This window comes from Lithobates pipiens, unplaced genomic scaffold (genome assembly GCF_037356315.1).
Source record: "Lithobates pipiens isolate NorthernLeopardFrog02 unplaced genomic scaffold, aLitPip1_a1.2 Scaffold_22, whole genome shotgun sequence".
Taxonomy (NCBI): domain Eukaryota; kingdom Metazoa; phylum Chordata; class Amphibia; order Anura; family Ranidae; genus Lithobates; species Lithobates pipiens.
The window spans coordinates 301,417,312-301,441,968 of NW_027507784.1; the positions used below are offsets into that span (position 1 = coordinate 301,417,312).

A 24,657-nucleotide genomic window follows, 5' to 3' on the forward strand; every position below is an offset into this window, starting at 1 on the left:
ACTACTGAAAAATAGCTTTTCTGAGTTTGTACACAGAATGGACAAATGGCAGTGATCACACCATTGCTGTGGCTCTGAGGAAGAGGGTTTGCCCTCGTAAGGCGTAAGCCGCTTGTGATGCCATCTGGTTCCTCCAAACATCTGGTCCAGGTTGCTGGCGTCTAGAGATACTGTTCGCAATTGCCACAGTATTGATAAGCCTTGTTTTAAAGCTCATTTGTGAGTATAATTCTTGTTCTATTTTATGAATAAATTTTATCTTTGGTAATGCACAAGGTCTGTGTTCTTTTTGTATGTTTCAGTGATGACAAGACTGTCAGAGATTGCAGCTTGTAGGCAATAATCAGCTGTGAGGAGGATTGGAATCCCAATCCAAGTATTTTCTCTGCCCATTCAATTCCCTTCCTGCCCTCGGGTGTCACAGACATCTGCAACAGTATACAGTATGCAGGTCAGGACATGAGTCCCTTCAGTCTGACTGTCCATCTCACACTGACAAGTGTCACCATCCACGCCTGCTGAGTACACCTACACAGATCTCTATCTCACAGGCACATCTGGATATGAATATGGAAAATTAAGGTGTTCCGTTAATGAAATGAGGGTAGGGTGCAGACTAAAAAGTGTAATTGCTACACTTCAAGCAGTTTTAAATCCAAAAGCAAACATATATATAATGCAGTTTACATTCTTAGATGTGATGTCTGAATTAGTTTCCTTTTTTAGTCTTTTTTTTCTTCTATTTTCATCTAGTGATCCAGCCAGTAAGTCTGTTTCTCAACAGAAAAGCTCTCTTGTAGTTACAGGGATGAGACAGACCATTTAACACTGGCAGGGGTGCTTAAAATGACCATCCATCTATTTATTGATATAAAACCTTTATCTCAAAAGAAAAGAACTGTCTGCTGTAACTGATTTTAAAATATTAGCTAGAGTAGTTACTGTATTTAAATCTGCTAGTACTACCAACACTCCAGACGGATAATTCTGTTGTCCAAATCTGCCCCCTGTGCTCATATATCCAGGGTGGTGGCACTCTAATACAGGAGGTGTGTTACTGGCCAGATCACCAGGGAAAACAAATCCTAGAAAAAGAAAACGAATGCAGCAACCACATCTAAGGATTGGTGAGCTGCAATAAATGACATTTTTGGTTTTAGGTTTAATACTGCTTTTAGTAAAGTCATGTAACAGTCACAGAAAGGCGATCAGAATTTGTTAGCAGAAAGGCTTGTACAATTTAATGGAAACAGTGATTATCCAGCATGCTGGCCTCATCACTCCACTTAATGTGTGTCTAATATGAGCTAGCTTTATATAAAAGCTGTCCTTTGTCAGCCTAGCAAAAGGCAACAGGTTTGCTTTTAAACCCATCCACAGCAAAATACAAAAAATATGGAGGATCACGTGACAGCTGAGTTAGAACCCTGTAGCACTGGCTCTGCGGCAACTCGTTTTAGTGGCGCTTTAGCGCTGTTTAAGCAGCACTTTTTGGCCGCCAGCAGGGTGTTTTTAATCCCAAAGAAGGGGTTAAAAGCACCGGTGTTGCAGCGCTTCAGAATTGCCTTTCAGGAGCTTTGGAAGCACTGCCCATTCATTCCAACGGGCAGGGCATATTGGGAGCGCTAAATGCAGCGCTCCCAAAGATGTTGCTTGCAGCACTTTTCCTAACGCTCCGCAAGCGTACCTCAACAGTGTGAAAAGTCACACTAAAATTAATGGGAGGCAGTTTTCAGGTGCTTTACAGAACCGCCTCCGTGTGAAAGGGGTCTAAATTCACATGAAAGCCTGAGTAAGCCCCATGGGTGGGGCAAAACGTGTTGGACGTGTAGCCAGGATGGAGATAGACTGAGGCTGCTACTATTTCCTTGATGCTTACCCTCATACATTGTAAGCAGTCTGGACGAACTTTTTACCCAGCCTGCACCTGATTGGAATCCATCGGACATGGCTGTATAATCTGTACTGGAAGCTTTCATTGGGTCCACATGAACGCTTTTTTACTTTAAGGCAGTCTGTTTGTTATGAATGGGCTGGCAACACACAGCATGGTATGTGCATTATGGTGCTTTGCAGTGCACTGTACTCTACTATACATTGCACTGGGGTGCCAATGCACCACGCCATTCACTATGAATAGCAACACACTACATGTAAAGCAAGTGCATTGCCACGTTTTGGAAACGCATGTTAACACAACACACGTTCGAATTGTTTAACGTGTACCTGATTATGTCTAGCAGTGTAAACTGTTTCCAGTACATTTTGTGTTTTTTTCTTATTGTGCGTGTCTCCATGTCTATGACATGCTCAGCAAACCGACACAATCAGTGCAAAGCATCAGCTGTGAAGCTCTTACCAGCATGCTGTCTTGTTACAAAAGGCTGTCTAGAGGTGCAGGAAACAGCCACTGCGTTGTAGGATTCTCTGTGATCCCGACGTTTGGTATGTCAGTGTGAGTGTAGATGTTTCCTTCACACACTCAATGAAACCTTTGTGGTTAGCAAGATGAAGGCAGCCATTGCCAAGCTGAAAATCCTCGTTAATTGGCTGCCATGCTAATCTCCTGGCTTCACTATTGAGTCACTGACCAGGGACCAGGATGCTGATCAGGAGTTCTGATTCTTATCTGGCTTTGCTTGATGCCAACTTGTTTGAGCTTATTGAAACCCAAGAATTGACATGAAAGCCGGAGATCTAGCATTTCAGGAGATCAGGCATGGCCACCATTGTATCCCTCATGGTTTTCCTTTAAGGCTAGGCAGAAACGGACAACCACATTGCCTATAGTTTTTAAATAGCTGGATAAAATGAATCTTAGTGCTGCTGGGAATATTACTCATTCGACAAGTATGGGTGCTAAAAATCACATGGAGGGTGATGGGTTAATACAACTAAAGCAGAGGGGTCAGTGATCCTAGGGCCACTGTTGACTGATAGCATAAATAAACTTTAGGACAGTGACTTTGTGGACAGTCATTAAATGTCTTTTTCTGATTGGCTGGTAGAACAGGAATAGTTTACTGCTGTCAAGTCTCTGTACACTTTCTGCACTAATGATGTGTACAGAGCAGGGCTGTTAAACAGCTTATCGCTGCATGACTTCTCCGAGCAGAGATATGGAAGACCTCACTCATGTCTGGCAGCCAAGCATATTGCACATTATTAGCTTTTCTTGGCCTACAGTTGTTCTATGTCTTGTATATCTGCGTACGCGGGGAAGAGAACGATCTCTGTTGCGCTCAAAAACGAAAATTCTCTTTTTTTTTTTTTCTTCCGGTACAGCATAACAATGAATAATCTGTGGGCAACAAAGACCAAGAAAGTTGTTCCTTCACCACATTGATTAATAAGGTTGTGTTTATGGAATCATTTTTTTCTGGCCAACACTTTCACCTTTATTTTAAGCAGACTTTGCACTTTGAGCAAGGTCTGCTTATTAAATGTTGGCCCCCTCCCTTTTGCTAAATGCTAGAGTAAGCTGCAAGAAGGTTACGTAATATACTTACCTTTTCCCTAGCTTTCTCCTGCGGCACTTAGGCAAGAGTAACATTAACATCCTTTTGGTAAGATCCTGGAATTTTTGGATTTTAATATTTGCATTCTATTCCTTTTGGATTTTATTCATTTATATTGTATAGCGCTTGTCCCCCAGGGGACTCAAAATGCTTTATTTGCTGTTGGGGCAGACAGTAAAGCAGCCATCTTGGGCACACTCAGTAGAATATCATACTAGGGCTAATTTTAGACAGAAGCCAATTAACCTATCGGTACGTCTCTGGAGTGCGGGTGGAAACCCATGCAAGCACAGGGAGAACTTGCAAACTCAATGCAGGCAATGTCCTGGTCATTACTCAAACTGGGGACCCCATGGCCACCAAGCCACAAGCTCCATCTTGCTAAAATGCTGTGTTAAACTACAAAAAGCTGTGGGGTAATAAAAGTTAGCTGATATACTTACATTTCTCCCAGTTTTGTACTGCAGGGGGTGAGGTCACCCTCCTGGCGGCTAGATCTCTGGGAAGGCCAAGTGGCCCAGGTCTTGTAAGAATATTCTACAGCACGGCACAGGATCATCTTCTTATGAGACCTTGCCAAAATGACGTGGACTTTACTCTTGCATAAGTGCCACAGGTCAAAGCCAGGAGAAAGGTAAGTATGTTATCGAACTTTTTTTAGATTAATGTAGCATTTTGCGAAGGGGTGGGACCCACACTAAATATGCAGATCTTAATATTTTAGTGGAAGGTCTGCTGTAAATTTTGCTGGTTTCTTGTATCTCTCAGGAACTCCATCAAGATATCTCCACCAGCCTATCAGATAGAATTTCATTGTTTTTTGCATTACAATAGCAAAGTATTTATCTATCATAACCATTCCTGAGCTTCACCCAACTGTCACAGTCCATACAAAGTCAAGTGATGGTGTCACACTACCCCAGGTGGGGTTCATAATGTAAAATACAAAATAATCGAATGGCGAGTACACACGATCCAATTGTCCGGCGGAATTGGTCCGGCAAACAATCCGCTGGACTTTATAATGAACGGACTTGGCCACACACGGACACTTCGAAAGTCTGGCGATTTCTAACGCGATGACGTACAGCACGTACGACGGGACTAGAAAAGGGAAGTTCAATAGCCAGTAGCCAATAGCTTCCTTCTCGTACTTGCTTCAGAGCATGCGTCATTCTTAGTCCACCAGACTAGCACACTGACGAACGGATTGTCCGCTGAAAGCCAAGTCCGGCGGACAAATTTTGAGTCAAAACTACTTTCTAAGTCCACCGGACTTTACGATGAAAAAGTCCGCTGGAGCCCACACACAATAGAATTGTCCGGCGATCGTGTGTACGCGGCATAAAAGTGACTAGGAGAATGACACCATCATTGAGAGGGTAAAGGCATACACTAATGTGACAGAACTGAGTCTCTGAGGGACATAAGACACCCGCAGGTGATCTAACCCAAACTGAGTTTTGGGTTTTGTTGGCATTCAGTGTGGCCTAGCATTTAGAAGTAATTGATAAAAGTAATATTGCATCTTTGTGGCAGGTACCATAAAGTGCTTGCCTTTACCTTCCCAGCATGCTCTGGAATCCTTAAAAGTCTATGCAAATATTAGTTCGGCTTTTTTTTGCATATGGCTAGGAGATTCCAATCACCCTGCTGTGCCTCATGTAAGAGTGAGCCTAGTTATTGACCACCTAGCATTACACTGGGAAGGAGGGAGGGGTGATTGCATATGTATGCGCTATACCAAGAAGTTCTACATTGTTGTGTAGGAAATTGAGCTGAAGTCGGAGGAATGGTGGAGTGTCTGCTGTAAAATGTCTATTCAGATTGATCAGCTCCTTTGTTTTTTGTTTTTTTTTTCCTGTTCCTACTGAGGGAAATTTCCTCTACATCCTGTCAACACAAGTAATGGGAATTTCCACACACGAAAAAAACAAAAGCACATTTTATATTGAACGAACAAGGGTTAAAACGTCAACATGAATTGGAATATCAGTAACACATAGTAACGTGTTTTGCTGCTTATTATCCCAACGCATACATCTGAACGGGGACGTGTCAATGAGAAAATCATAGGACGCCACTCTACCAACTTGATATTAGAGAGTGTGTGAATGGCCTCAGCCAGCGCTACTCTGCCACCCACGCCCCCCTGATGCATTTTGCCCTGCCCACTGGGGCTTAGTCATAGAGGTCCAGGGCCAAAGGTATAATACTCCACCTGTGAAATAGGACATCAAGCATTCTGAGCTTCATACTCATTACTGATTATAAAGTCTTGAAGCCCAAATCAGCCAGGCAAACTAGCATGGAGAGCCTCCTATACTTGTTTGTTTTTTCAGGAGTTATTGCACGAACTTGTATAGCTGCAGAATGTTGCGGAATAGCATAGTATTTCCAGCAACCACAAAAAGTACCATTCTATCCCTCAGGCTGGCTGTATATAATTGTTCTGTATGGCTTCCAAAGACTTTTCAGTACAATGCCTATTGTAAAAGAGGGAGGATGAGTAGCAGATGCATCACTCTATTGTGCTGTCCTCCTCTTTGCTGATGTACAGACAGGTAAGGGCATCATTAGCTTTAAAATGCAGCAGATTAAGTTATTAAAGCTTTACTAAGATATGCGGAGGACAAGCCTGTTTTCTTCTCTGTAATGATGGAGCTGGGAGTTGGGACGCAGCCCTTAAAGTTTTATGGCAGTGATGCTGCTGCATCGTGGCTTTGTTTCCTTAACCCCTTTCTGGCTTGACCAGATGACAAGCTACTACATAGGTGAAATCTCTCCACAAGGAAAATCAACTTGGAAACGCAGTGTACTAATGAGATTACTGATGTGTTTCTGCTGAGTTTCCGAGTCTGGATTAATGTTACCACACAATGCTAAAATCACTATGGGTGCGGACATTTTTAACAGTTGTCTGCATTGCCAATAGCTTATGGTTTTTATTATATTATTATCTATATTATTATAGGTTTTTATATAGCGATGATGCAGCACTTTACACCTGCCCCCAGGAGCTTACAGTCTAAGGTCCCTATCTCGTATACATTACATACACACACTTACTAGGGCCAATTCAGGCAGGGGCCAGATAAGTGCCTTTGGAGGAAACCGGAGTGCAGAAGGAAACCCAGGCAAGCACAAGAAGAACATGCAAACTCTATGCAGACCAGGTTCTTGCTGGGATTCGGACTAAGGACCCCAGTGCTACAAGGCAGTAGTCAGCAGTTTCAAAAACAACACTGCAGTTTTTTAGAAACTTATAGCTTTACCTTTAAAGCTGAACTCCTGGTCAAACACTATCTTTGATATGTGTATTGTAAAGATAAACTCACGCTCATAAAATTTGTCACATGTATAGGCTGCAGGGCTATGTACACCTTCGACTCCCCCCGCCCCCCCGTGATGAGAGGCAGATAAACGTCACAATCTACCCTCCTCAAACCACAGATCCTGCCCCTAGAGCAGTCGTCTTCAAGCAGCAGCCCCATGGCTGGCTGGGGCCCATTGCTTGTGTTTATCTGCCCCTTGGGGCATTAATCCTCTCTCCAACAGCAACAGTGGGATATAGTTCCTGCCTCTGACACCAACAATCAGGCACTATTCTTCCCACTGATACCAACCTTGAGGCACTATTCCTTCCATTGACATCAATGATGAGGCACTATTCTTCCCACTGACACCAATGATGGGGCACTATTCTTCCCACTGACACCAATGATGGGGCACTATTCTTCCCACTGACACCAATGATGGGGCACTATTCTTCCCACTGACACCAATGATGGGGCACTATTCTTCCCACTGACACCAATGATGGGGCACTATTCTTCCCACTGACACCAATGATGGGGCACTATTCTTCCCACTGACACCAATGATGGGGCACTATTCTTCCCACTGACACCAATGATGGGGCACTATTCTTCCCACTGACACCAATGATGGGGCACTATTCTTCCCACTGACAACAATGATGAGGCACTATTCCTCCCACTAACGCCAGTGATGAGGCACTATATCTTCCACTCATAACAATGATGGAGCACTATTACTTTCCCTAATACCAATGATGGGGCATTATTAAAGTGGTTGTAAACCCTTATAGATCAGTTTGACCTACAGGTAAGCCTAGATTAAGACTTACCTGTAGGTCCATGAAATATCTCCTAAACCTAGTTTAGGAGACATTTCCAAAAAGACAAGCACCGCTGTCTACGTGCGCATGCGCGGAAGTGATGGTATCGCTGCTCCGGCGCTGTGAGTGGCCGAAGCAGCGATACCTGGAAGAAGATGGACGCTTCGTGCTACATCGCTGACTCCTGTGTCAGGTAAGTGACACATAATGCCCATTATGCTTTACCTTTGCAGGGAGGCAAAGAGGAATCAGGGTTTACTTCCTCTTTAACTCCCACTGATGCCAGGACATTTTCTTCTCCCACTGGCCACAATCTGGTCCCCATAAAGTTTGAAGGACAGTAAACTGGCCCTCTGTTAATAAAAGTTGAAGAACCTTGCCCTAGACTAGAGGAACCTCACTGGCAGCAGAATCTCTAAGAAAGCACAGAGAATACGAAATGACTCCTACAGTGTCTCTTCATTGCTAGAAGGACCAGAGAGCTGTCCCTCTTTTGGTGGTGCTCATTCATTGGTAAGCGAGATTCTGCAATGTTACAGCCGGGGATGGGGCGACATCATAAGAGCAGATGAATGTGTTCTGTAGCAATCCTGTTGCTGCTTACAAGAGAAGTGTGACATAGTCTTTATAGATTGTAGATCAAGGAATTTGTTCTGTACAGTATATATAGAGTGGTGGTGTGTTCTTTGGAAATCTCTTGTCAGCATGAGGTGAAGGGGATTCTGGGTAACCACTTACAAATGTATAGCAATGTTTGCTTCATATTTTATTTGCAAAGGAGAGACATTTGGCAGAGGCTGTCCTATGCATGAAGTCACCATAGAAAGTACAACAGGGAAGCTTACAGGAACAGTGCCAGAATAAACTGCAGGGTGTGAGGAAGCACTTAATGAAAAGCAATGAGGTCACAGCAAAGCTTCCCCAAGCAGAGATATTCATTTCTAGACCTCAGCTGTGCAAAGTGGTGACACGTCAGGGGGTTAGGTAAACTCATTCTTTTCAGCTGCGAGGGAACTACAAATCCTAGCATGGCCTTCAAGGCCCATCATCCACCTAGACAGGGTGTAGGCTTCTACAGCCCAATGAGACGAAATGTTTGCTTCCAAAGAAAAGAAACTGCAAAGCTCCCACGTACACCTATACACCACGTACACCTATACACCACGTACACCTATACACCACGTACACTCCAAAGACATGCAGGTAGGTTAATTGGCTTCTGTCAAAATTGGCCTTAGTATATGAATGGGGACCTTGGATTGTGGGCTCCTTGAGTGTGCAATGTACAGGGATAGGGACGATTGTAGACACTCACTCGGGTTGATCTGGATGGACTGGTGTCTTTATTCAACCTTACTAACTTCATGATTCCGCAAAGTCCATTGTGGCTGAAGCCCGCTGTCGGCTGACATCACAGAGCCGGTCCAGGCTCGGGAAAGATCGTAACCATATGCATACCTCCCAACTTTTTGAGATGGGAACGAGGGACACCTATCAGAAAAAGTATGCAGACATATGACACACCCCCTGCCACGCCCCCTTAAAGGGAAATTGTACAAAAAACAAGATTGGTTAAACCCACAAGTGATTTATTTTACCACTACTATTCCTTTATATTGGCTTTTGGAATTTACAAATGCAGCAATTTAGAAATCAGATGAAAGGTTTAACGCTGGAAAACCCTTTCTGATAGATAAAAAGTGCATTTTATATACATCTATATAGATCAGACCAAAATGAGGGAGAAATGAGGAGGAATGAGGGGCAGAGGGACATTGCTCCAAATCAGGGACAGTCCCTCAAAATCAGGGACAGTTGGGAGCTCTGCCATATGGTCAGGATCCGCTCGCATGCCTAGACTGGCAGCCCGGCTCAGCCTCTCAGCGAGCCGTTGAGCCATCTGGTCCCGCCCCCTCCACAGCTCAGCGCTCCAGTGAGCATGGGGGGGCTGAGAAGAGATCCAGTGACTGGCAGTCACCAGCTCTCTGCACAGTCTTAGAGCCGGCGGGGGGACAGATGCAGCATCGGACTGATACGGCATCCACCTAGGTAAGTATGATTTCCCCAAAAAATTCCCATACATCTCTCTTAAGTAAGACCTAGTCGTTACTGTTCACCTCCACCATCACAGGAGTAAGCCCTTTCTCTGATGCTGAGACTATTTGCTTGCTGCAAAGAGAAGAGAGTAGGAACATCAGTGGCTGGGCACCCTAGGAGGCTGCCTAGTTTGGCTAGTGGTAGCACCGGCCCTGAACAGAATTTACAGCCACTTCAAGGCAAATGTGGATATTCTGTTAGTAATACTGTTTTGTTCATAGATTGTCATTTTTAATATTTCACAGCAATGAATCAGACAATTGGCCCATATCGAGGAACTCTCCTCTGTCTTCAATGGTCGCGTACTTTCTTTTTCTCCAGACTATGCAGTTATTAGAGGAATGTTTTAAAATGGTTTTTAATGCCTTAAAAAGGGACCTTTATAACATGACCTCTCTTGTCACGCATTTTGTAAGTCTAGTCTTTTGCAAAGCATGCTGGGAAATTCAGTTTAGCAGAACCCACACAGCTATAACTTATATGTGGCGTGTTTATTCATTATTGCTTGCACATGTTTGCTTATATAATGAGAGGGAGATTAGAACCTCCATGTTTGTATTTAACTGCACAATACCAACAAATAAAGGGGGCTCCTCTCCCCCCACCTCCCCATTCTGGGCATTACTTCACAGGCCGCCTGCCCCACCCAGCCCTTAGTAACGACCACTCCCCGCGGTTCAGCCGTGGAGTGGGATGAAGCTTGGCAGGCTGTATCCTTGTACCCACCCCTCTCCAAAATAAACACGGGGGTCTCCGGAGACGCAAACGCTCCAACTCCTGACCCGAGTGCTGCTATTGGCTGCTGCAAGCTTTCAGGGCCTGACGCTGCTGCTTACGACTTGTGACCCCTAAAATGACTTTTCCTCTGCGCTGCTCTCAGAGGATTCGGGAGGAGGGGAACCTGTTGTATTTCAGCCCTTCATTTGTAAAATTAGATCTGAACCTTAACTTGATGACAAATGATGGCTTTCAGTTTGTTAAAGAACTGTGTGTAATCCCAACTACTGGTTTTAATTAAATATTGTTTGCATCCATTTTCATCCTTTGTTACATCAAAGCGCTGCTGATCTCCTCTAACCTCTTTGCAGACATTTATTTCTCTATAAGCCTGTGCTCCAGCAGAGGCTGCATGTCCTGGGTCAGGTTGAGTTTCCTGATGGTGACAGAGATGGACCATGCCTGCCCAGTAACCTCAGCACATGGACTGCATGAGAGAAAATGTATTGATTTCCCTATGCGTGGATGGAGGAATCTCCACTGACAGCTATTGTATTCAGACAGCCAGAGGTGCTGCAGCTGTCTGAATACCCAAACAGCAACAACATCTGATCGGTTATAGTCATCGTTCTGCTGCCAGTATTCTATCTGGCTCAGGCGATCGATTTTTAAGCTGACTTTTGGCGAGTCTATAGGGGGGATTTACTAAAACTAGAGCCTGCAAAATCCGGTACAGCTCTGCATAAAAACCAGCTTCCAGGTTTTATTGTCAAAGCTTTAACCATCTGCCTACTGGGCACTTTTACCCCCTTCCTGCCCATGCCAATTTTCAGATTTTAGTGCTGTCACACTTTGAAGGACAATTACATGGCCATGGAACACAGTCACAAAACTTTTGGTGTTATTTAATCACCACTGGGTTTTTATTTTTTGCTAAACAAACCCGAGTTTTTCTTAGTTTCTGTTTTTCTAAATAAGTATTTTTTCTCCTTCACTAATGGCTGATGAGGCTGTACTGATGGGCACTGATGGGTTGCACTGATGGGCACTGATAGGCTGTGCTGATGGGAACTGATAGGCTGCGCTGGTGGGCACTGATGGGCAGCACTGATGAGGCGGCACTCATGGGCAGTGATGGGCAGAACTGATAGGCAGCACTGATGGGCACTAATAAGTGGTACTTACAGGCAGCACTGATGGGCACAGATTGGCAGCACTTGTAGGCACTGTTGGGGCTTTACTGATCATCAGGGCACTTATGATCAGTGCCCTGATTATCAGTGTAGATGTTCCCTATGTGGATGTTCCAATTATCTGCTGTCCTCTCCTCACGCGCTGTCAGCATGAGGAGAACACTGCCGATAACCAGCAAATACTGTTTACACTTTGATCAGCTCTTTACCCTGACCTGTGGTCAGCTATGTCTGAAGGACACATTGATCACAGATCCCTGCTTATGTGCGCCACAGGGGGCACGCGGAAAGTGCGTTTACGGAAGGACTTCAGTAGATGCCCTCCCAGCCATGTGAGCACGCGCTGCAGCTGTCTTTCGGGTATAGCGCAGGATGGAAAAGGTTGATTGAACAAGCTAAAGTTAGAGGATGATTGGCTACTATGCACAGCTGCACCAGCTTCTGAGTTCTCCAGTTTTAGTAAATATCTCCCTATGACCAGGAACATGTGACAGGGTGACAACACAGGAGAAAGATTTGGAATAGGAAGAAAGAGTTGTCACCCCATATCAGGAAGTACCTGAATAAGGACCTTTAATGACAGGATTGCCAGATACTGTTTTAATGAAAGCTTAGAAAATTATTTAGCAGTTGGATTTAGATCACTGGTCGCCCAACCAACAAAAATAACAATATCTTCCAATCAAAATCAATTTGAAAAAACAAATCAAAATTAGAGATTGTAAACTGTGTCTCAGTATGCTTAGATGTAAAGACAGAATTGAAAAAGTTTTATGCAATCTTCTCCAATATTTATTCTTGGGCCGTATGTGAGCCCACATGGTTTTCATACAGTTGTAGCTTAACCTAAAGTGAAGTTCCAGGCTTTTCCCAACTATGATTAAACCTTCTCCCACCCCCGTTTTAAATCCTGTTCTAACAAAGGAAAGGAAGATGCCTATACCTACCTCCGATCGCTCCTTACCGGTCACATGATTAGCTCCCAGCAGCAGCTTCAGGGGAGAGGAGGGAGAGCTGACAACATCTGAAATGTAATACAATGGGAGAAGAGAAACAATTTCACTTTCCTGATCCTCCGTTGCCCACATCCGACGATGGACTGTCCCCATGTCCTTCCATCCAGGGCAGTGCTATGGACCCTGTCTGATGACATCAGAACCTTAGACCCCTAGAGTATGGGGATTGAGGAGCGTCTGGGATCATTCTAGCTGCGGGGAGGATCGGCTAAGTATATTTCCTTTTGTTGTTCCCCTATGCCCAAATGAACAATTCACCTTTGCCGTGCGGGCATAGCCCCACTGCAAGGGGGATAACTTTTTATTTGCCCGGAGTTCTGCTTTAAGTAGATTGTAGAATCAGATTGTAACATTTGTGGCCACCTTTAAAGACAAAAATGGTTTGTAGATCCTGGCATGCAATCCAGGATGGCCATCTACGACATATAGCCCGAGAACACGATTGGTTCGGATAGGTTGCTATATTTTCCATGCCCTAGTTTCTGAGGCTGTGAGCATATGTGATGACACAGACCTAGTCTAGACAAGAAATAATTATGTCACAGTTTCTGTCACTGTGTAGTTCTGATTCCTGCAACTATCACTCTATTTTTGGCTCTGCCAAAGACTCTGAGTAATCTTGGGTGTTGCCAGCTTGGACTTCAAGATGTTTATGTTTGTGCAATGCACCCCAACATCCACTTCTGCTGCTGCCGGAGCTTAGCGTGAAGTGGTGGCTTCACCCCAAGCTAATGTTCTCCACCATGTGATTTGGCTTTTTTCCACAGCCGAACAACATACTGGTAGCATTATTAACTGAAGAATGATCTAGAGGGTATCTAGTGGTAACCTGGATATAATGAATTAACGTAAAATAAAGGATATTAGTGCTGTCATTCTCAACCAGGATCCCGTGGAACCCTAGGGATCCTCCAGAGGTTGTTGGGGGGGGTTCCGTGAGCTGTGGCTGATTGGCCTCCTATATGATGGTGCCTATATAGTTCTATGGCCAGTAATACAAGACTGATCCAGCGGAGTGACAGCAATGGTCCTTTTTGCTGTCTGTAATGATGCCATTCTGACCACCACTGTGATGGGGGGGGGGGGGTCTTTTCACTGGCCACCAGTGTATGGGGCATTTTTCCCACTGATCCCCAATGAATTGGTTTTAGCAGCCTTCGCTAAGACCAGAAAACTATTTTAAGTGTTCTTTTGGAGTAAAAAAGATGAATAAAGTCTGCATTTGTGTAAAGACTAGTGATACAAGCATGGAGAATCTTTTAGGGTAATAATATGGAAGCTGCCATTGCTGATTTATTATTTAAGGCACATGTGTCAAACACAAGGCCCGTGTCCCGAATCTGGCCACCAGGCCAATTTATATGGCCCTTGTCCCTCTCCTGCCGCTTCTGCCCCCACCTTGTCTCAGAAGTTGGCAGCAGAGAGGAGGAGAGAACTCCTCCTACAGACCCTGCGCTTTCTGTGCAGCCGCAGCACCCATAGCAGGAGTCTATGCCTCCCCTGGTCTCAGCATTCAGCAGACTCCGGCAGCTGACTCCTCCAGACCCTGCACGTTCTGCTTTCCAGCTTTGTCCCAACAGCAGCACAAGATACGGTGGTGCACTGTGATGTATAGAGAAGGTGAGGGACTCTTGACATCTGATGTAAAGTGGGGTGTCCTGGATATCTAGAGGGCAACCATAATGTCGATGTGGCCCACAAATCAAATGGAGTTTTAAGGAGTATGTTCCAGGTCTGTTTGGCTTTACTACAATGGGGATGATTTAGTAAAGGCAAACAGACTGTGCACTTTGCAAGTGCAGTTGCTCCAGAGCTTTGTAAATGAGGTGAAGCTTCACCCAATCACGTGCAAGGGGAAAGTTTAAAAAAAAAAAGCATTTGTGCTTGCATGTGATTGGCTGATGGAAGTCAGCAGAGCTTCTGCTCATTTACTAAGCTCTGGGGCAAATGCATTTGCAGAGTGCAGTCTATTTGCCTTTAGCAGATCAACCATAATGATCCCAGTGATACTATATGCTTCAAGACGGCATGTTTTTTCCTCTGTTTTCATTACTTTTCTCCCAAGACTTAAAAGCTAGGCCACTCATTCTGTGCCCATTGTTTATGAATGTGCTAAGTACATTTCACTTTATGGGGAAGAATAATAAATTCTGATTGGCTGCTGTTGGGTACTGCACTTTCCTCCTATAATTAACTGGAATTGTTTGTCCTGGGGCTATGAAGACCACACTAAAGTTTGCGAACAAAGCCAACTTTCCAGAGAAGCAGAAAAAGGGTTAAAGAAATCCAATATGATCCCCGCGTCCAGATGTGCAGTATGTATTAATAGAAAACAGCGGTACTGAGCACCGCCAGCCCTGCACACTCACTCTTTATGCACGAGCTTTGTACGGCGTCCAGGCTGCCTCCTCTGCACAGCCGGCTTGCGCTGTGTGTGGGACGCACACAGAGGATCTCTGTGCAATGTGTGTGCAGCCTCATCACACCACAATTGTCACTTTCTGGAAGTGGTGCCCGGGGGGAATGCAGCGTGACTCTGCCCGCTCATTTAGATGGGTAGGAGTGCGGCCACCCATAGAGTGGACTGGGTGCTTACGGAGGGAGGGAGAAACCATTGCATGTCTGTGGGGGCTCTGTGAATACTGCAGGCACCTTCTGACCAACCAATCGGTTGTCCACCATGGATATTCCAGGATGATCATCAGTTTCCCTGTAATAAGGGAATAGTTTCCTTCTGACTTCTATTTAAAACCAGTATTTGTAAATCAACTAAAATCTGTCTGATGGCTATTTAATCTCTGCATCTTTTATCCCCTAATAGGTCAAACTGGAAATTTTAAGTAATTAGTACTATTATTACAACAGCTCCAGTAATGCACATTTTCCCAGGATTTATCCTTTTGGAGCGGAATCTTCACTGCATTTGAGCACCACAAACCAAAGGAAGGTGTTAAACACTAGAGGGCGATCAAGGGGTTAAGTGTGTCCTAGGGAGTCATTCTAACTATGGGGGGATTGTCTCACTAGAACATGACAGAGATCACTGCTCCCGATGACAGGGAGCAGTAGATCTATGTCACGTTGCTAGGTACAACAGGGAAATGCCTTGTTTACATAGGCATCTCCCCGTTCTGCCGCTCCGCGATTCCACGAGAGTCTGTGGGACCCGCGGGCGTGGTCACGGAGTATGCGGCAGGCGCCCACACTGCTTAGATTTAAAGGGGACGTACCTGTACGCCCATTTGCCCAGCCAAGCCATTGTGCCGCTGTACATCGTCATGCGCTGGTCAGCATGTGGTTAATTCATTTTTAATATTCAAAGCAAACTCCCTCATCTATCCATGTCTCCATGCTTTATTTTGTTAAGAAATCATTTTGAAAAACAACCCCTAGCATTTCTGGCAGTGGCCATAATGAGTAAGGGCAAATGGTTCATGTAGCATTTACTTCCTGGAATAATTCGGCCCTTAGCTCATGCATGCATACAGGAGAGTGTGCTTAGCTGAGAAAACCCCTTTTCCTCTCCTCCCCTCCTGAAGACTCCTGGGATGTATGACATCATTTGCCTAGGCAGGAAACCAGGAAGTAACTGCAGAAATGTAGAGAAAAAAGTTGAAAACAAGTAATTTTGAGGTACTTTCCGATCTATTTACTAATGCTAGCAGCGTGAGGATTAAAAATAATCAATGTTGATTGAGAGAGTGAAGTTCTACTTTAGAACTAAAACACGGACAAGTAGATTTTTAAAGCGGAGCTCCACCGAAAAGGGGAACCTCCACTTGTTTGCTTCCTCCACCCCCTCCGCTGCCACATTTCGGAGGGGGGGGGGGGGGTTACTCGTCCCCATTTCCTGGAGACTTTGCCGCGGCGAGAGGTGTCAGCCCTTCTATTTGCCTTTTGCTAAACTGCTCAGACCTGTACATTCTTAGATCTATACAATATCAAGGCTAAGCATTCTGTAGTCCAAGATAAAAACTGGGAGGGCTGTTTGAGATAACTAGACAGCTCTGAATTTCTGAAAAGTTTTTTTTTTCTTTTTACTTATCAAACAGATATAATAAAACACGTTCGATGGTGTAAGAAAATAGAGTTTCATTGTTGGGGTATATATACACTTCAAGTCAAAGCTAGATAACCAGAGCCTTGTTGGCTGCTGTGGAACTATAAAGACCAGCATGTCCCAATCTTTGTCAGATTTGCAACATACTTTTTATGATAACTAAATTATCTAAGAGGAACTATTATGGAGAAATAACTCCATTTGTTGTTGCCATGTACCAGATATAGTATATATAGAAAAGTAAGTACCCCCCCCCCCAGTACAGAGGGACTTTGAGGGTGAACTTTTTGAAGACACAATATTTTCAGAAAAATGTATTTCATAAAAACAATGTAGTGGTCAGAGATAACAACCATGCACAAAGTTATACAAAATTTACAGATGCAATATATAAGTAGAAAGCACTTCTCCTATAGCCCAACGCGTTTCGGGGAGATTCAGGATAAATCCCTTCTTCATTACCCCGAAGAAGGGATTTATCTTGAATCTTTGAAACACATCGGGGACAATAGGAGAAGTGATTTCTGCTTATATACTGTATAATATGTATCACTTTGTGAATGGTTATCTCTGACCACTACATTGGTTTTATGAAACATATTTTTCTATTTTTTTGAAAATATTGTGTCTTCAAAAAGTTTGCCCTTAAAGTCCCTTTGTACCGGGGGGTACTTACTTTTCTATATATTTTATGATAACTAGGGTAAAGGTGTTGCTGCTCCATGTAACAGGAAATCAAATTACCTATTTTACTAGAAAGAGAAAGAGAAAACCTGACTAGTTGCCACCGGCAGTTGCTGATTATCGTTGCTTGTAGTGATTGGCAGTCTGTAGAACAATAATGGGTATAAAGAAGTGATCAGAGTATTTATTGGAAAAATGTTTACCAGTATGATGGGATTTCTATACCATCACAGAATACAAGACCTTAAAAAAAAAAAAAAAAAACAGCCTGCAATCACCCAGCCATGTATGTCCAGCTAAGCCCATTATACGTCATGCCACTTGTGTAGCTTATTCCATAGGGAACAATGTGTAACATTTGCTCAGCAATTATTTTCTACATCTAGCAATTAATCACAAATGATTTTAGTAGCCGAATTGAGGTGCTAAAAATCTCCACCTCTTCGCAGTGAGATATTAAAATCACACAAGTAGCCTTAGGCTAATGTCAGGCAGGCGATTCAGCTGCTAGCGACAAATGGCCATTGGCAGAATCGCTAAGAGGCTGTCTGTCTACCCCTAATGAGTCGCTTCTTCATTAGCTGAAGCCGCATGAGCTCATTCCTATCACTAGCAATTGAGATTCACCAGCAAGGAAGCAATTCCATAGGGACAGATGAGCTGACTATTAGCGATTCTGCTGCTGGCGATTTGTCACTGGTGGCAGAATTGCCCATCTGACAAGCAGCCCTAGGATTACACACAAGTTCTGTTTGAGTAACCTGTAACATAGTTTTATTACCTGTCGATCCTGCGAGGAGATCTATTATTTCTCAACCTTCTTTAATAGAGCCCCATACACACTATCAGATTTTCTGCTGATTTCTTTCCTTAAGATTTACCAAAACCATATAATATGAGGTCAAACCTTAGGACTTTCAATTTGTATGCAATAAGGCAGGCCCTTGCACTACATCGTTTTGGTAAATCTGAAGACAAAAATCTGAAGAAAATCTGATCGAGTGTATGGGGCTTTACATTGCTTTTTAGTCTGCAATGAATCTGAACCAGGGTTCTCAAACTGGCGGCCCTCCAGCTGTTGCAAAACTACAAGTCCCATCATGCCTCTGAGTGTGGGAGTCATGCTTAAAACTGACAGCCTTGCAAAGCCTCATGGGACTTGTAGTTTCGCAACAGCTGGAGGGCCACCAGTTTGAGACCCCTGAAAAAACGTTGTCACCCTGTGGATTGGTGTAATCTTAGGCTAGCCATACACAGCTTCGATTTTGTCAGATTCAGCAAAAATCGACCGGAATTGGAGTCTTGGGTGGCTCGGTTGGCATCACCCAGCTCCGTAAAAGTCAATTCAAAAATCAGCTTGGCCAGGTGGAAAATTGTTGGATGAACAGTGACTGCATCCTATCGGATACAGTCACTTTTTGGGGTATTTAAAGTGGTTGTAAACCCCTTACAACCACTTTAACCTACAGGTAAGCCTAGATTAAGGCTTACCTGTAGGTGCAAGAAATATCTCCCAAACCTAAAAGGTTTAGGAGATATTTGCAATTATAGCGCCACCAATGTCTACGGCACAGGCCCGGAAGTCACTACGGGTATCATGGTGGCGACGGAGGTGGTGACCGAGGACCGATGCGGGGGCTTCGATCTCCGGTAAGTAATTCATAATGAGCTAGTATGCTATACATACTAGCTCATTATGCCTTTGCCTTGAAGGGTGTCTTTTTATTTTTTTTTCTTAAGAGGTTTTACTTCCTTTTTAAGCAGCCATGGGTTTTGCGGCTGTCTGAATGCAGTAGCCAACAGTAGAGATTCCTCCATCCTTGCCGTTTAGCCTGGATGGGGGGATCGAGTGGCTGAATGAGATAAATCTGCACATGTGTGGCTACCATTAATTGGCATGTCGTTTTAGATTAATTTAAGGTAAGTGACAAACAAACTAATAATTAGTTCTAGCAGTTGTTTTTTGTAAAAAAACAAAACAAAAAAAGTTAAAACTGTGAATAAAAAGTGACCTCTCGCCTTTAGAATGAAGCCAAACATAGATGGATCAAATCTTGACTGGTTCAGCAGGGATCGGCTGAGATTTGATCCATCTATGGGCAGATTGGTTGTACCCCAGTCGATCTATCTATTGACTTGGGTGCAACCAGCCTGTCAGATTTTTTTACGTGCGATTACTGTCGGCTGCTAGCAGTAATCATTGTATTCTGCCAGCCAGGAAGCCCCCCCCGCTGGCAGAACACAATAACACAGTGGGAGATATTCCCCATATATATACGTATATATAACACAGTATATACATATACTGTGTTGATGGAGGAATCAAGCAATTTTCTTCTGTGGTGGAAAGAAAGAAAATCAAATCATCTATGGTTTGCCTAACTCTTGACTTCCTAAGATTTCTTATCAAAGCAATACAACTCCGGGAATGCAAGGGATCAGAAACAATGCCATTTTTTGGAGGATGCTGGAGAGTTGAATTGCTCATTACTTTTTTTCTTTTAGGGAAGTGGGGGGCAAACTCTGGCCCTCCAGCTGTTGTGGAACTACAAGTCCCATCATGCCTCTGCTTCTGGGAGTCATGCTTATAATTGCCGGAATCTTGCAATGTCTCCTGGGACTTGTAGTTCCACAACAGCTGGAGGGCTGATTCCCCCCCCATAAGGGACCTCAGCTGTGACTCTGCCCAAATGCTAATCATCTTCTGTCTTTTAGGGACTCCCGCTGTGACAGCTCAAATGCCTTTTAAAGATTCCTTGCAAGTTTCACTTTTTTCTTTGTAGGTTTTTTTGATTTCCTTTATGCAGAATGCAACATTGGGAGTGAGACTGCAAGATAGTAGAGCAGAGCTAGAAAACTAGCTGGGAACTGACTTTATCCTCTCCCAAAAACCAAAGTATAGGTGTTGTATTGACTGACCCTATAACTACTATCCGACCGTTATTTAGTTTGTATTCCTGACAGTGATTTTGTACTAGAGAACTGTCCTTGCAAAGCATTATGGGATACACACATCATTAGAACCCTTCATTATTTGTTTATTTACCACCCCGTTGTAAAGTCTGCATCCTAGAGTAAACACACACATTGAGTGGAGTACACTGTCCTGAAGCTGTATAGCTGGAAGTATATAGTAGTGTGCTGTCCTGAAGCTCTATAGCCATAAGTATTGGTGGAGAGACATACACATAACAATTTCCCCCAGATCACTGTACTGGTGACCTATGAAACATTCCTTACCGGCCACTTTGTAGCTGTCAGCACTTTGTATATAAATTACAAGAGGACTTCTGCTACCAGTGCAGTAGACATGAGGATCTCCTAATATAAAGGGTGTTGGATTAACCCTGTGCCTGCGTGGGTTTCCTCCGGGTACTCCGGTTTCCTCCCACACTCCAAAGACATGCTGGGAGGTTAATTGGATCCTGTCTAAATTGTCCCTAGTAAGTATATGTATGAATGTGAGTTAGGGACCTTAGAGTGTAAGCTCCTTGAGGGTAGGGACTGATGTGATTGTACAATGTATATGTAAAGAGCTGCGTAAATTGACGGCGCTATATAAATACCTGAAATAAATAAAAAATAAACAATAAAATAACTTTAGGTGACTTGGTTCCTCTAGGTTCTCACCTAAGCAATAGATGGCAACATTATTAAATAACTTCCAGGGTCACTTTGCCATGCTTTTCATGTTGCCAGATGAACACACCATGCTAAGGATCCCATGTACAATATAGTTATTCCATTTTCTACATTTTAATACTGATCTCTTAATAGATTTAAACGTATGTACTATATACAATATGTTTATTTAACTTGTGTTTACATATACATTTTATTTTTATTTTTTTATTTTTATGCTTGCTCTTTAATCTTTATTAAATTACTATCGATTGGAATACTATATAATATATTGAAATTGGCATGTTCAGCTTTCATCAGTTAAGCTTATTCTTTAATAGATATAAAGTACTATAGAGTGTATTGTACTATACTATGTTATGTTAATTTGTATACAAGTTTATTTATTATGGATTTAAACCTAAATGACTATATATGTTATTATATTATATTTTGTTAATTGTTTTTTTTTTTGTTGTTGTTATAATAGATCTAAATCTAAAGTACCCTAGATTGTATTATATGTTTAGTAAATGGTAAATATATAGGTATATTTATTATACTTTTTAGGACTGCTCTTTAATAGATATAAACTTTTCTAAAACTATAGCTCTCGTTATACTTTGTAGATCACGTGGGTGTATTAGTATATTTTTTCTACCCTATACATATAGATATAGACTTAAAGTACTATAGAACACCTACTTTAAGTATAATACTACTTAAAATTGTATTTATATGCTTCATTATTCTTTCAACCCTACATTTATACGATAGATATAAACCTAAAGAGCTCTAGATATTAATAAAGAGTATTAACAGACACATTTTAAAGTGTTTTTTAGAAATTATTATAGAATCAGATAGTTTTAATTACCAGAGACAGCCTTGTTCAATAATCAGTTTTCATCCTAACGTGCAAAAAGCAACCAATCAGAATACATCTTTGAAGTTTGACTCCAGCAGACTGAATGCTGATTGGTTGCTATAGGTTACTACAGGATTATCTTTAAGAATACGTTTTTTTTTAATGAGCAAGCTGTAGATGTTCCAAGGACAGAACTTCTCATTTTAATTTGCACTTATTGTTAGGATCAGTGTCTTCCCATCCCTATCTTTCCCTAGATTAGTTAGGAATATCGGTGTATACAATGCAGCATCTTCTAAAACAATTGTTGACTCTTGGTCTAATGGAGAATGTGGTGGTCTGTGGACCACCAAGGATGGTTCTGTGTTTGATTTGCTGAGTTAGACCAACTTGGCATCAAAATGTCCCTAGAAATGCTTTTATGGCATCTAGACAACTGTAGCATTACCGAGCGTTCACTGATGATTATAAAGATATTAACTCATTTGGAAGAAAAAGAATTCAGATGGAGCAAACCCGGGCTGAGCAGATACCAAGGATGCCAGTTGTCATATAAGACCAGTAAACGATAAGGTAGAAGAAGGCAGACTTACAATTCCGTCTGGATCTGTGTGAGATTCTTAGTAGCCAAATGACATCCAGATGAGTGAAGTCTTGGGATTTGCAGAGGTGAACGTTCCTCCTCCGCACCTCACACCTCCTTTTCTGTTCTGCAGAACTTTTTCTGAGCAGCTTTTGTCCTCTCAGACTGTTCTGAATTCTTTGCATCAAACTTTTCTCTCTGTCTTAACTTTTTTTTTTTTTTCCTCCTCCAGCCCCTCCTTGCCGTGTCCTGCTCTTTGCTAGTCTCCTTCCCTGGCTCAGCTTTTCTGGCTGGGGAAGTGATAGTTTAGCTATTCCTATGCTCTGTGCCTGGGGCAGTGAAGGCGTCACCAGTACAGAGGCAGGACTAAGCTTCCCTCCAGTGTTTCCTAGCCAGCTATTGGCCTGATCTAACCCCCCTGTGTCCTACACCTCTCCTCCCACCTACACCTTTTTTCGGTGACCCTGTACCTTCAGCTGGTCCAGAGATGCTGCAACTGCAAATCTCCCATCTGTAACCTTTTTCCTAACTCATAGTTTGCACAGAGGGACCTGCACGCGCCAGACTGCAGGGAGAGATAGGAATATTGATTATTCTTATCTGCTAAAACTATCACACAGTGAACTTTTAACTCAAACTGCCTAAAAAGATTAGTCATTTGGGTTGTTCATCCAGCAATCCTTGTAATTTAAAGCTTAGTACACACAATGAGAAAATCGAAGGAAAAATCCCGCTTTTGAAGCGATCGTATGATAATCTGATCGCTAGTACTCCGCTTTCGACAGTTCATGCAAAATTATCTGAAGGTACAAACTCACAAATTTTTCTCGTATGATACCAGAACGTCCGATATTCATTTATGCTGCATACACAGGATCAGAAATTCCGTCAGAAAAAACTTGGATGATTTTCCCGACGGAATTCCGCTCAAGCTTCCCTTGCATACACACGGTCACACGAAAGTCCTCTGACCGCGGTGACGTACAACACTACGAGGAGCCGAGAAAATTAAGTTCAATGCTTCTGAGCATGCGTCAAATTGTTTCCGTGATTTTGTTTGTCCAAATTGCATACAAACGCATTTTCGGGGGCGGCACAGTGGTGTAGTGGATAGCACTTTCGCCGAACAGTAAGAAGGGTTGCTGGTTCAAATCCCAACCATGACACTACCTGCCTGAAGTTTGCATGTTCTCCCTGTGCCTGCGTGGGTTTCCTCTGAGTACTCTGGTTTCCTCCCACCCTCCAAAGACATGCTAGTAGGTTAATTGGATCCTGTCTAAATTGTCTCTGGTATGTATGAATGTGAGTTAGGGACCTTAGGTTGTAAGCTCCTTAAGGGTAGGGACTGATGTGAATGTACAATGTATATGTAAAGCGATGCGTAAATTGAGGGCGCTATACAAGTACCTGAAATAAATACATTTTCGAATAGGAACTTTTTCCGATCGAAAAATAGAGGACCTGCTCTCAATCTTTTGCTGGCTGGAATTCTGCCAGCAAAAATCCGATGGAGCATACACACAGTCGGAATTTCTGACCAAACGCTCACAACTGACTTTTGTTGGCAGAATTTCTGATCGTGCCTATGGGGCATTAATCAGTATAATATCTAACCAAAAAAAAATCGGAAGACGAAGACCACACATGATCAGAAGTGGCAGAATACATTACATTACAATACAATACAACATGTGACATCACTTCCAAAGTTGTATTCTGTTGTACGAGAATTTTCATAACTTAAAGGGATTGTAAAGTGAATTATTATTTTTTATTTAAATAACAAACATGTTATACTTACCTCCACTGTGCAGCTCGTTTTGCACAGAGTGGCCCCGAACCTGCTCTTCTGGGGTCCCTCGGCAGCTGTCTCTGCTTCCTTCCACAGGTGCTTCTCATGTTCATGCGAGTTCCCTCGCATGGTGAGAAGCATCTGCGGGCGCGCTCCCGTGATAAAGCCGGCGGCTATAGCCGCTCGCTGTATCACACAGCCCTGCACCCCGGCGCTCCGCGTCAGTGGATGTGATTGACAGCAGCGCGAGCCAAAGGCTGCGCTGCTTTCCATCCATCCACTCCAGCCAATCAGCGGCCAGGCTGAACGGTGGAAAGGATGTCGGGGATGAGCGCGGGACTTTCGAGGGGTGAGGTAAGTAAAACTG

The 24,657-nt window shown here is 43.2% G+C and overlaps 2 protein-coding genes across 2 annotated transcripts in view; one reads left to right on the forward strand and one right to left on the reverse strand.

Annotated features, from left to right (window-relative positions):
- Nucleotides 1-22,808, reverse strand: part of VASN (vasorin) — a 34,181-nt gene extending 11,373 nt beyond the window's left edge. The window contains exon 1 of the mRNA XM_077449253.1: nt 22,509-22,808. The gene's annotated coding sequence lies outside the window, so the exon portion shown is untranslated. The remainder of the gene's footprint in view (nt 1-22,508) is intronic.
- CORO7 (coronin 7) overlaps nt 1-24,657 on the forward strand; it is a 304,349-nt gene that overhangs the window by 200,675 nt on the left and 79,017 nt on the right. The gene's annotated exons all lie outside the window — the stretch shown is intronic.